Raw genomic sequence first — 13,661 nt, 5'->3', positions numbered from 1 at the left:
AACTTGCCTCTCTGAACGACCCATGAAACAAAAAAAAAACTTTTATTTTTTATAATAAAATATACACATGAAGTTGTTCGAACCTGCAAAACAGACTCATTTAATTAAATTTAGAAGTTAATTAAAAGTTTAAATTAGAAAATATAAACAACAAAAACTTTATTCATTAAAATATACACATGAAGTTGTTAACCTGAGCTTCACCAACATCTCTGCATCATCGACATCGCAGAGTACATCCAAAATCATTTAACATCCTAAACCTGTAACAACCACCCAGATAAGAGACTTAATCTTCCAAGTACCTCGAATGGTTTGTCGGATCGTTCAAAATCTAGTATGTTTAACGCAACTTCACAGCTCTATGAAACAATCGGCTCTGGATCTTTGGAGATTCCTCAAATAGAGATATATATTAGTCATCTACAAAAATGGTTTATTAAGGTCAGAAACATCAAGTTTTTCATAAAAGTGTCCCGATTCAACCCAACACAGCCGTTTTGACCCTAAAAACCATGTTTGACTACCTACCCAATATAGTCCATTTTCCACAAAATATTATTAAAAAGTATAGTAGATTTTAGAAGCATGGTTACCTTATATTTTTGGTTTTAAAAATGTGGCAACTCTCTCTCTATCCCCTTTTCTCTGTGTTAAATTATTCTTTTTTTCCTTTTCCTTTCAGTTTTTTCGCTCAGAATATAATTCAGATTATAACAACCTCTCATTTTTTATACTTAAATGTGAATCTAATTGTTCAAACTTATTTGTCTACAATCAACAAAATCTCATATAACCAGCAATTTCATGCACAATTAAAGGTGTCACAATCAAACACAAACATAATTCAATCTACACATTTCTCAAAACACAATCTCTAACATTACTAACCTGTAGCAATAATTCAAAACCCTAACTAATGTGTTGTGCACTCACTAATATCTGCTACACATGTCTCACTTATTCATCTTCACAACTTCAAACACATCTTATCTAACACCTTATGCCAATCAACAAAATCTCATATATACATAAACCTTGAATATTACTCAAACACATCTTATTTAATGAATCAAAATAGAAACACATAAACCTTGAATATTACTCAATTTATGACTACTATCCCACAAAACAAAACTTTGTCAACAAATTATACTAACTTATGCAATGGTAAACCATAAAAATAACAAATTAATTTAGATGATTAGCCTTGCAGAAAACCCAAATCGGGAAAGTTTACCAGAATCGTTAACGAAAAAATCAGACTCAGATTGGGTTACTCAAGCGGATATTAATCACGAAAAAAATCAGACTTAGATTGCCATTACTTCAAAATTTAAATTTAAAATAATGATTGACTTCAAAATTTAAAAGTTAAAATCTGAAAATCAAATCACTAATATCCAATCCCGTAAATCAAGCAAACTTATTAGGAAAGTCTAACCTTTCAAATTTAAATTCAATTTACAGTTTCGAAATTTAAAATCAAACACATTAATGGCAAACTTTCAAATCTAATAAGTTCTGTTCAAACTTATTTGTCTACAATCAACAAAATCTCATATAACCAACAATTTCATGCACAATCAAAGGTGTCACAATCAAACACAGACATAATTCAATCTACACATTTCTCATAACACAATCTCTAACATCACTAACCTGTAGCAATAATTCAAAACCCTAACTAATGTGTTGTGCACTCACTAATATCTGCTACACATGTCTCACTTATTCATCTTCACAACTTCAAACACATCTTATCTAATACCTTATGCCAATCAACAAAATCTCATACATCAATCAGCAATACAATGCACAATCAAAGACCTCACAATCAATTTCAAACATCAATCAATATACAAAATTTCTCAAGGCACAAATTTTAATATCACTAACCTAAAGCGCTACTACTCAATAATGTGTCAGTGCCATGAAAAAACATCATAACCTTAACTAATGTGTTAACTTACCAAGGCTCAAGGCTGTATATTTTCCCAATGTTGTTTGTCCGACGCATCGTCACAAATCTAACAACCGAGTCAATCAAATTATTGGTTAAAACCCAATAAACAAAGTATACTAATATCCAATCCCGTAAATCAAGCAAACTTATTAGGAAAGACTAACTTTTCAAATTTAAATTCAATTTACAGATTCGAAATTTAAAATCAAACACATTAATGACAAACTTTCAAATTTAAATTTAACATAATAATTGACTTCGAAATTGAAAATTTAAAATCAAACACAATAATTGTTTATTTCAAAATTTAAATTTAGAATAATGATTAACTTCAAAATTTAAAATTTAAAATCTGAAAATCAAATCACTAATATCTAATCCCGTAAATCAAGCAAACTTATTAGGAAAGTCTAACCTTACCAAGCAAAACCAACCGACATGGTACCAATTTACAGCAATAGCAAGCATATCTCTGTCCAACATAGTTGCAGCCAAAAACTCTGGACCATCCAAAATAAACACCTAATGAATCAAAATAAAAGCACATCCCTAAAATTACAAATAATATAGTCAAAGCATCTCATAAAAAAACATCAGGATTTCAAAGCATTCAAAATTTAAAATCAAACACAATAATGGTTTACTTCAAAATTTAAATTTAAAATAATGATTGACTTCAAAATTTAAAATTTAAAATCTGAAAATCAAATCACTAATATCCAATCCCGTAAATCAAGCAAACTTATTAGTAAAGTCTAACCTTTCAAATGTAAATTCAATTTACAGATTCAAAATTTAAAATCAAACATATTAATGGAAAACTTTCAAATTTAAATTTAAAATAATGATTGATTTCAAAATTTAAAATTTAAAAATCAAATCACTAAGGAAACATACCAAAAATATAGGATCATATTCCTCAATCAACTTTAACAACGAATGAGAGTTGTTTTTAGGATCCATAACTGCAAAGGAAATAACCATTTTTTAAAAAAATATATAATGGTAATATATTTATAGAAACAAAGTCTATTTACAGAAACCGAATCATAATTCCGAATACAAAAATAATCTTTAACAACAGTAATCTGTTTATAGAAACAAAAACAACTTTAAAATTGAAATCAAAGGCATCTTTAAAGAATTAACAACTAACTAAATACAAAAATTATAACTCAATGACTCACGATAAATCATCATCAATAATTTTAAGACATTGACATATGAAAGTTGTTCTCCCCACAATAAGGTTGCAAAATCATATAGTATTTCCTATCAATCGAAACAAAAAAAAAACATATAAGTTGCAATAACTTATTGTGTGCACAAAACTGAAAACTTAAGAAACATACCAAAAATATAGGATCATAGTCCCTAATCAACTTTAACAACGAAGGAGCGTTGTTTTCATGATCCATAACTGCAATGGAACTAACCACTGTTTTAAAAAAAATATAACGGTAATCTATTTATAGAAACAAAGTCTATTTACATAAACCGAATCATAATTTCGAATACAAAAATCATCTTTAAAAACACTAATCTATTTATAGAAACAAAAACAACTTTAGAAAGAAATTAAAGACATCTTTAAAGAATTAACAATTAACTAAGTACAAAAATCATAACTAAATACAAAAAAATATAACTCACAAAACAAACCATAAGAACTTCAAAAGATAATCACATAAAATTTCAAATTAACACCTAAAGACAAAAATAAAAAAGAAAGACTATACATATCAAAAAACAAACAACACCAACAAAACTGAACTAACCTGTTTTTGGTCGACGAACAATTCGAAAAATATAGGATCATAGTGCTCAATCGACTTTAATAACGAAGGAGCGTTGTTTTCATTATCCATAACTGCAAAGGAAGTAACCATTGTTTAAAAAAAATATAACGGTAATCTATTTATAGAAACAAAGTCTATTTACAGAAACCGAATCATAATTTCGAATACAAAAATCATCTTTAACAACACTAATCTATTTATAGAAACAAAAACAGATTTAAAGAGAAATTAAAGACATCTTTAAAGAATTAAAAACTAATTAAATACAAAAATTATAACTAAAATACAAAAAATTATAACTCACAAAACAGTGCAAGATATACCTTTTCTTCAACTTCTCATAGGAACCCATTCAATAGTTTCCCTGTAGGGGAAGGAGTCTGAAAGAAGCTCTTCACCTAAAATTACAAAACACAAAAAGTTTGTGAGATATGCAACTCGAGTACAAAAACAATAGTCAAAGACTCGAAGCATCCCTAAAATTACAAATAATATAGTCAAAGCATCTCATAAAAAAAACATCAAGATTTCAAAGCATACAAAATTTAAAATCAAACACAATAATGGTTTACTTCAAAATTTAAATTTAAAATAATGATTGACTTCAAAATTTAAAATTTAAAATCTGAAAATCAAATCACTAATATCCAATCCCGTAAATCAAGCAAACTTATTAGGAAAGTCTAACATTTCAAATTTAAATTCAATTTACAGATTCGGAATTTAAAATGAAACACATTAATAGAAAACTTTTAAATTTAAAATTTAAATAGAAACCTTAATTCCAGAAAAAATATCATACTAAAAATAAATCACTAAAATTTAAATTTGAGGTTTCAAAAAAAAAAAATCATTAACGAAATTTAAAATTGCTCAAAATTTTAAATTTAAAATTTGAATTCCGGAAATAGAAATAGAAACCCTAATTCCGGAAAATAATCATACTAAAAATAAGTCACTAACGAAATTTAAAATTGCTCAAAATTTTAAATTTAAAATTTAAATTCCGGAAATATAAACAGAAACCTTAAAATTTTAAATTTGAGGTTTCAAAAAAACGTAACATCATTTATTTATAGAAACAGAAACCTTAATTCCGCAAAATTATCATACTAAAAATAAATCACTAACGAAATTTAAAATTGCTCAAAATTTTAAATTTAAAATTTAAAATAGAAACTTCAAAATTTAAAATTTAAAATTTGAATTCTGAAAATTATATCACTAACATCCAATGCCATAAATTATCATACTAAATATAAATCACCATTTATTTGCTATAAGTTTAAAACAAAATATAAAAAAAGATAAATATCAGTTTACTTAAAATATGATTAGTAATTAGAATACACATAAACGTACCAAAAATATCGGGTTATCTTCATCAATAAGCTTTAAAAATGAAGGACTGTTGTGCAAGGGATGCATATCTGAAAAATATATATGAAGGTTTTTAAAAAAATAAAACGGTAAAGTAATTATAGAAAAACAATCAATATTCCTAAATCAACAATCAATAAGCTTTAAAAGATAATTTAATCAATTGAGAAACTTCCAAATCCAAAAATAAAAAGAAACGGTTTAAAAAAATAAAAAATATTTATTTTTTAGAAACAAAATCAATATTCCGAAGACAAAAACATTATACCGGATGAAAAAATATCAGACCACTGTAAATCTTCATCAACACAATCAAAAAACATCGGACACAATCAAAACATATCATCATCAACAACAAACTAAAAGACTGTAAATAAAAATATGAGTAACATGAGAACAAAATCAAAACATCAACAAAATATCATTTCATATGATTGGAATCGGATAATGCAAAATCATCATCAACAAACAACCAACAAACAACCGGAAAAAAAAAAAGAAAAATCAAACAATAAGCATCTGCGGAGAAGGAGATGAAGAACAAATTTTTTATAGATTGTTGATTAAACTTACATATAACAGGTTCGATCAACAAAAAAAATATAAAAATCATCAAAAATTCACATTAAACATTTACAATAAATAACAATCTAATATAAATTACATACCTGCAAATTATGTGGAACGATCTACAAACAAATAACAACGAAAATGATTAAGATCTGCCGAATGGGTTTTGAAAAAAAAAGTTCCTATAAGATCTAATAACATAAATAAACAGTATAAGATCTAATTACAGATGAAACCGTAGATGAGCTTTAGGGTTTGTAAAATTGAATGTGGATGAAAGATGATTGAATAACAAAATTGAGAGAAGAAACTAACCATATTGTGAAGAACTTTTGACGATTTCTCCGGTCGATTAGGGTTTTGACGGATACGAAAGACCACAAGCAAACCCTAGATATGACAAAACACATCGTAAATCATTATTAAACAGCAAACAAATCGATCTCTTCAAATCTGGAAACATGAAACAAATAGCATTTACATGAAGATGAAGAAAGCATCAAAACATTGTCGTCTTTATGAATCTTTACTGAATATGTAAGATAGTTGATGAAATCGAAAAAAATCAAAGATGTATTAGATTAACAATACGAAAACAAAGAAGGAATGGCATAATAACATACCTCAGGACGATGAATCTCTGAAAAACGAAGAAGCAGATTTAGGAAACGGTATGTAGGGTTTGTGAAAAGTGAGGTTATGAGATATGGTGGTCTGGTAAAGATGATATATAGGATCCGTTTTTTAATATTGGGTGACCCGAATCACATCCGGATCCCGCCACTTTTTTGTTAAAATCGTGAATGATGAAGGCATTTGAGAATTCCCTCCTAAACTCAAAAATATAAGTTGCCACATCAGCAAAAAATGTCCCAAATCCAATCCAATGCCACCTAGCCCAAATCACATCTCATTTATATATATATAAATATATATTTGAGGGAGATAGATTTGATCAAAAGAAAAGCATGCTAGTGTGGTAGTTAAAGTAAATGCTACTTTTAAATTTCAGTCAACGTTAAACCATTCTATCCTCATTCTTTTTTGCACAATTTTTATAATGTTTTATTCTATTAACTAGGTTAGAACCCCGTGTATTACACGGGTTGAATAAATATAATTTTATGTATTAAATAGTAAAACAATATACATCTTTAAAAACCTCATTTATTACCCGGGTTGAATAAATGTTATTTTATATACTAAATAATAAAAAAAAATTATATCTTTAAGAACCCCGTGTGTTGTATGGGTCGAATATGTGTATTTTAGATATGAAATAATAAAAAAGTTATATCTTTAAGAACCATACGCATTGCATGGGTTGAATAAATGTAATTTTACACATTAAATAATAATAAAAAATTACATCTTTCAAAACTCGTGTATTGTATGTGTTGAATAAATGTAATTTTGTATGGTAAATAATTAAAAAAAAAGTTATATCTTTAGAAGACACGTGAATTACACCGGTTGAATAAATCTAATTTTATATACGAAATAGTAAAAAAAGTTATATGATTGAAAAAAACTAACGGTTATACTGGATACGCGATGAGTTATAGCAAATTAGCAACCATTTGAGTGATAAAATGCAGGTATCAATTCTGACAATTTGATTTATGAATTATTAATAAAATTGATATAATATTTTTTAGCAACGAAAATAAAATTATATTAATACAAAGTTTGATTTTTGTTATAAATAATTTGATTTACTTAAAAATATCTTAAATTAACAATTTTTTTGCCTTATCTTTTTAAGGGGGGTAGGGGTGGTTATCACTCATCACTCACAACATTCAATCAAGTTCCACCATCACTCACAACCTTTTTAGTGGAAATGGTCATCACTCACCACCACATTCAACAATTTCCCCCACAACCAACAATTTCCCTCACCACCCAATACCCCATCACTCGTGAAAAATACCACGCGTTATTAAATTGAGTGGCGGTGGTGTGAAAACATGTATAACGCGTTATACAAGCCCGTCACGGTGGAAAACACCTCCACCCCAGGTCCACTAACTAAGCTGGTGTTTGTGTAATATCCATATAACATATCAAAATTTTGACTAATCAAACCTTCTAGTTATTTACTTCATTTTTAATTGCCGGCAACCTTTTCGATATTTACTTATTTCTAAACTATAAATTATCAACAAATTTATACTTTATGTTGTTGTAACATAAGCATTGGAAGTTTTTCAAAAAAATTTTGCATTTTTCACTTTAAACCTAAAGATTTTAATCTTTTGCATTTAACTCCTTTGATTTTTTTTTACTTTTAACAAAAAACTTTTCATCTTTTCCAATTTAACCCCAACACTTTTTTTATTTTCAACTTTGGTTCCCCATACTTTTTATCTTTCGTAAATTTTTTGTTTTAAGTTTCGTAATAAATTTTTCGAGTTCACACGCCACAACATGCGTGTAGGGTTCAATTTATAATTAAAACTAAAGAAGAGATACCATTTTTAATACAAAATGTATTATTAACCATCCTCTTTATGTTTTTCTAAAAGCAGAGTTTTAAATTTTGAAACACCCTTGCTATTGTTAATGATTTCTATACTTTCGTAAGCCGATAAACCTATCTTATAATTGTTTCCAAAATAGATGACGGCAGAGCAAAAATAATAGGTTTAATAAAATGGATAGGGTTAATATTGTTATTAATTAAAATCCATAATATAATAATTATATTTACTTAAAAACAATCTATAATATAATAATTATCTTTATTTGAAACAAATTATATCCGTAATAAGTTGGAGATAGGCGGGAAAACAAAAAATAGAGGACTCCAATGAGTGACACGTGTCCCCCATTTAGTTTCTTTTATTATATGTATAGATTCTTTTATTCCTTTCTTTTCTCTTATCTTCCAAACATTTAACATCTGATATTTTGCTTATTTTCTTTGTTTAATTAAATGATTAAATCAAATAAATACATAGTTATTTTAATATCATTTCATACACTAACTAAACAATATCTGTATATGTACTGTATTTGTTTTCAAGGATTTTTTCAACGTGTCAGCATAAAATTCATTGGACACAGAATTACAGTCGCATTAAAGTATTTGTTGGTATCGTATGTTACCTTTATATCGTTAGTGAAGAAACATGAATAGTAACTTTATTTTTATAATAAAATATAGTTTTTTATTATTTTTAATATATTATAATAGTTTAGTATTATATTTACTTTTAATAACATATTTTATTTTTTTTCCTTTTTAAAAATCATATATTTCCTTTACTATGTTTTTAATAATTCTTTTTTTCGTTTTTTAGAACATATATTAATTTATCAATTAATTTCATACTTCTTTAATTTCTTTTTGAATGGCAAGGAACGACGTGCCAACCACCCTGACCCTGGGCGTTGTGGCCAAGTTCGACTACTCGACCGCCGCCACCCCCTTGGCTCTCCCAGATGCGCAGAAACCCGACCTCCACCCCCCCCCCCGAATACACGATAGTGGAATAATGGGTAAAACCTCACCTCTCATCTAAGACGAACTGGCGCCACCCGTATTCTCCTTTCACCTAGATGTCGCAGAAAATAATGGAGAGAGTGGGAGTCGAACCTGGGTCACAAGGAACACCAAATCTTTCTCTAACCACTCCACCACTACCTAATTGGCTCATACTTCTTTAATAATTTACGTTTATAACTTTTTTCTAAAAACTTAAGTACGTAGTTGTGCTTTACTTTTTCCCTCGACATTCCGTTATTAGTTTTGTTAAAAACGAAGTTGCACTCAAAATAAAGTATTTATTTGGTATTATAAAACGATACGATGATAAACTAAACCGTTCTAATGGTTTGATTTTCTAAATAATATGCTTTATTTTCAAATAACGTTTGTTTTACAATATCATTTGCTCGATTTCGCCATAACGCGCGACGTAAAATAAATTAGTATATGTTAAAAGTGACAGATTATGAACAATATCCATTACTTTATTATATTTTACATCTTTAACTTATTTAGTTTTCTTTTAATTTGATTTTTCTTTAACAATTAGCGTTCTTTATTCTTTAAAAAAGAGGAATATGCATATTTGTTTGATTATCCAGCATTGATTTTGTCTAAAACGGAGTTGTATCTAAAAGAGAGTACTTTGTTAGCATTGTAAGCTATAGCAATTCTCGGTTCGTACCGATAACATGACTAAACAAACTAATTGGAGATGAGCTTAGTACCGTTACCGAAAATTGCCAAATATTGGCACCACTACCGGTACCGAAAATGTTCGGTACAGTACCGGTATTTGAAGATAAAATTCGGTAAACTAACAGTACCGTACCAAAAATACCGGTACCAGAAACGCCAAAAAGTAGGTACCGAATCAGTACCGAAAATAATTCGGTACCGCTACATCGGTACCAAATGCCCATAATGCAAAATGGATATTGGTATCCGGGTTGTCGAAACCGGCATTCATTTTTATGGGTTTATTTTGAGATTTGGATTTTATCTTTCGATTGCAATAATGAGAGCCCATACCATAATAAACCAAATCGATACTAATTGAATTCCAATGTCATGAAAAGTCGAACCAATTTATAGTAGATTTTCGTTACGAAGCGTGATGGAATCCCACCATATTAAAATTTAGAGTTAATTACTGTTTTCGTACTTGTGGTTTGTCAAAAATCACTATTTTAGTCCATTAGTTTAAAAATTGCGATTTCAGTCCCTGTGGTTTCACTTTCGTAACCATTTCAGTCCATGTGGTTTCACTTTCGTAACCATTTCAATCCATTTATTCTGTTAGTACAGAGACTAAAATAGTTACGAGGTGGACTAAAATGGTTACGAAACTGAAACCACAAGGACTGAAATCACAATTTTTAAACTAATGAATTAAAATAGTAATTTTTAACAAATCACATAGACGAAAACAGCAATTAACTCTAAAATTTATTTAAACAAAAAACCATGAGCTAAAAACTACTTGTGCAAAGTGGGTATATTATAGGCATATGATCATCATGGCATGTCACATGTGTGTTCGCCGGTGAAGCGACAAGACACGTGCCAGGAAATTACTCGCCTAATTCATGACAAATTAAGAAAGAAATTTAAATACACCCGTTACATGGAAACAACGTCACGTGAGCATATCGGATATCCCATAATTTTAGGTTCTCCTTAAACATGTGATCATTTAATAAACCCAATCTTAAATCGACATCTAATTAAACGGTTGGCGGTTACATTTTATAATCTCTACCAATTATTTAAAAATAAAGACATTAATCTATCTATTACCTTTTACAAAACATATACAAAAACAAAATGAGATCAAAATTATTCATAGAGAAATCTTTTAACATTTGGCTAGAAATAACAATTGTTTTCCTCCAAATAACAATTGTTTTCCTTATATAATCAGTATATTTAAGTTAACGTATCATACCTGAATTTTGAGCCCTGTCGTGTGGGTCTACAGTACACTTGTTACTCGTTAACATATTAGCGTTCAGCAGGGGCGGACCCACATTGATGCCACCGGGGTCCCCGGACCCCAATCTTTTTTTAAAAAAATAGTAGATTCGGTATATTAAATTGTATATGGACCCCATAAATACAATTAGGTGGACACCATAGAAATAAAAAGAAAGTTGGTCTAGTGGTAAATCTCCCTCTTTTCCACCAAGAGGTCATGGGTTCAATCCTTGATAGCCCATTTTTCTTATTTTTTTTTTTAAATCTAGTTCAAACCTCACTTTAACTCGACCTGAACGAGGACCGACCCGAAAATGGACCCCATTGAAATAAAATCCTGGGTCCGCCACTGGCGTTCAGTGGTGGCTTTGATGGTGTGCAGGGAGGACCTCCGCACAAGGTCCGTGATTTCGAGTGGCACGCTATTTTAAAAAAAATATGATATATATATATATAGTGGAGGGTTCAAATGAGAATAATTTTTTTATAAGAATAAAAAAGAACAAACTTCAACCAATAATAATGCTTCATTTTACTTCATTTAATTTTTGTATTTAATATGGTTGTAAGGGTATATTAGTAAAATTAGATAGATCATTAATTCTTAGTCTTCCTTTTTAATAGCTCACTAAATTAAATTTGTAACTTATTTAAAAAATATATATATATTCAAAGAAGAAAAAAATTAATTTAAAGTGTAGGATAAATTATGAGGTGTGTAAGATAAATTTCAGTATGTGTAGGATACATTTCAAAAACGTGTAGGATAAATTTTGATGTGTCTAGGCAAAAATTTTAGTGTGTAGGATGACTCTTTATGACTAATTAATGAGTCAAAAAATAATAATAAATGAGATGAGAGAAAAACTATTTAATGTTTTACAATTGTACCCTTTATTCTTTTTCTTCTCAATTTAATTTTCTTCTCAAATGAACCTCCCCATATATATATATATATATATATATATATATATATATATATATATATATATATATATATATATATATATATATAGAGGATCTTGTACAAAGTGAGACTTTTGTGAGAAGTGTAAGAAATAATTTGGGAATGACAAGTGTCATTTATCTTAATTAATTCAAAAGGGTGTATTAGTAATTTTCCATTATTATCAATTAATTGATTTCCAAAGATAACTACCAAAAACTGGCGATGAGATATATCAGGCGAATTCGAATTGTTCTATAGATTTAATTGTTTACGGTAAGTTCTTGTTTTAGTGTTATATTTCTCCAGTCAATAGTGTTATATTATGTACAGGCCATCTTTAATCTCCTTTTCATAGTGTTTTATCCCCATCAATAGTGTTTTATTCTATATAGTGTCTTACAGTAAACAGATAGTGTTATATCTTTCTATAGTGTTTTATCATGTAATATACTGTTCCTTTCATAGTGTTTTATGCCCATAAATAGTGTTTTATTCTGTATAGTGTCTTACAGTAAACAGATAGTGTTATATCTTCCTATTGTGTTTTATCATGTAATATACTGTTCCTTTTCATAGTGTTTTATCCCCATCAACAGTGTTTTATTTATGTATAGTGTCTTATAGTAAACAGATAGTGTTATATCTTCCTATAGTGTTTTATCATGTAATACACTATTCTTATAGTGTTATAAAAGTTGTTGTGAAGGAAATCGAAGAATTTATTTTGTACGAGGAATTCGTTGATTTTTAGGAGATTGATGGGGGTTTTGAAACGGTTACCATAAATTCGCTGATTTTTATGAGATTGATGGGGGTTTTGAAACGGTTACCATATTTGAAACGTTGATAAAAGTCACTATTGCCCTTCAATTTTACATAAGGTCCTTCTAATTAAAACACAATTTACATTTTTATACCCTATTGATCTCAACCATTAGATCAAATATCCAATGGTTTAAAACACTTCTTACCCTTCTCACATTTTAGACACTTTTTACCATATCCCTACCCTATATATATATATATATATATATATATATATATATATATATATATATATATGTAAGGTAGGGTTCCAGCATGAACAACCTCCCAAGAGTTAACTGCGTGAAAAGATATGGACCCTTGATTTTCTTTTTAGTTGTTGTTTTGGTCAAAAATCAGGCTAAGATAATGTAACCAAACTTTCTGTTGTGAGGAATGATGCTTGAATTGATAAACAACAATGAGGATCACTCAGAAATGAATTGCACAAGTGACATAAAGATTTATACGAGGAAAAAGCCCTTGATCAATGAATGATCTCCGACATAAAAAACCTCGGGTGATGGAAACTACCGATCACCAACTCAAATTAAACAATTAATGTGTTACAACTTCGGATGATAGCGAGCTAAGTACAAGGATCACTATAGTGTATCGTGTAAAAGTGTATGAAAAATGCTAAGTGTTTTGCCGAGAGCTGGTGAGTGCACTTGTATGAGTGTGTGTAGCCAAAAATTAGCCAAGTGTTTTCTAATTAGCTCG

General features: G+C 28.7%; 2 long non-coding RNA genes across 2 annotated transcripts; both read right to left on the bottom strand.

Moving 5' to 3' along the window:
- Positions 1-3,344: 3,344 nt before the first annotated feature.
- Positions 3,345-4,128, bottom strand: LOC110909523. The gene is made up of 3 exons (XR_004880652.1): positions 4,089-4,128; positions 3,745-3,836; positions 3,345-3,386 (listed from the first exon to the last, which is right to left on the bottom strand). It is a non-coding gene; the product is annotated as an uncharacterized LOC110909523 (long non-coding RNA).
- Positions 4,129-5,142: 1,014 nt separating this feature from the next.
- Positions 5,143-6,222, bottom strand: LOC110909522. Its single transcript, XR_004880651.1, has 3 exons — positions 6,031-6,222; positions 5,814-5,834; positions 5,143-5,195 (listed from the first exon to the last, which is right to left on the bottom strand). It is a non-coding gene; the product is annotated as an uncharacterized LOC110909522 (long non-coding RNA).
- Positions 6,223-13,661: the final 7,439 nt, after the last annotated feature.

The sequence above is a fragment of the Helianthus annuus genome, chromosome 15 (assembly GCF_002127325.2).
Source record: "Helianthus annuus cultivar XRQ/B chromosome 15, HanXRQr2.0-SUNRISE, whole genome shotgun sequence".
In the NCBI taxonomy this organism is placed as follows: Eukaryota; Viridiplantae; Streptophyta; class Magnoliopsida; order Asterales; family Asteraceae; genus Helianthus; species Helianthus annuus.
This window is presented reverse-complemented; position numbering and strand designations above follow the sequence as displayed.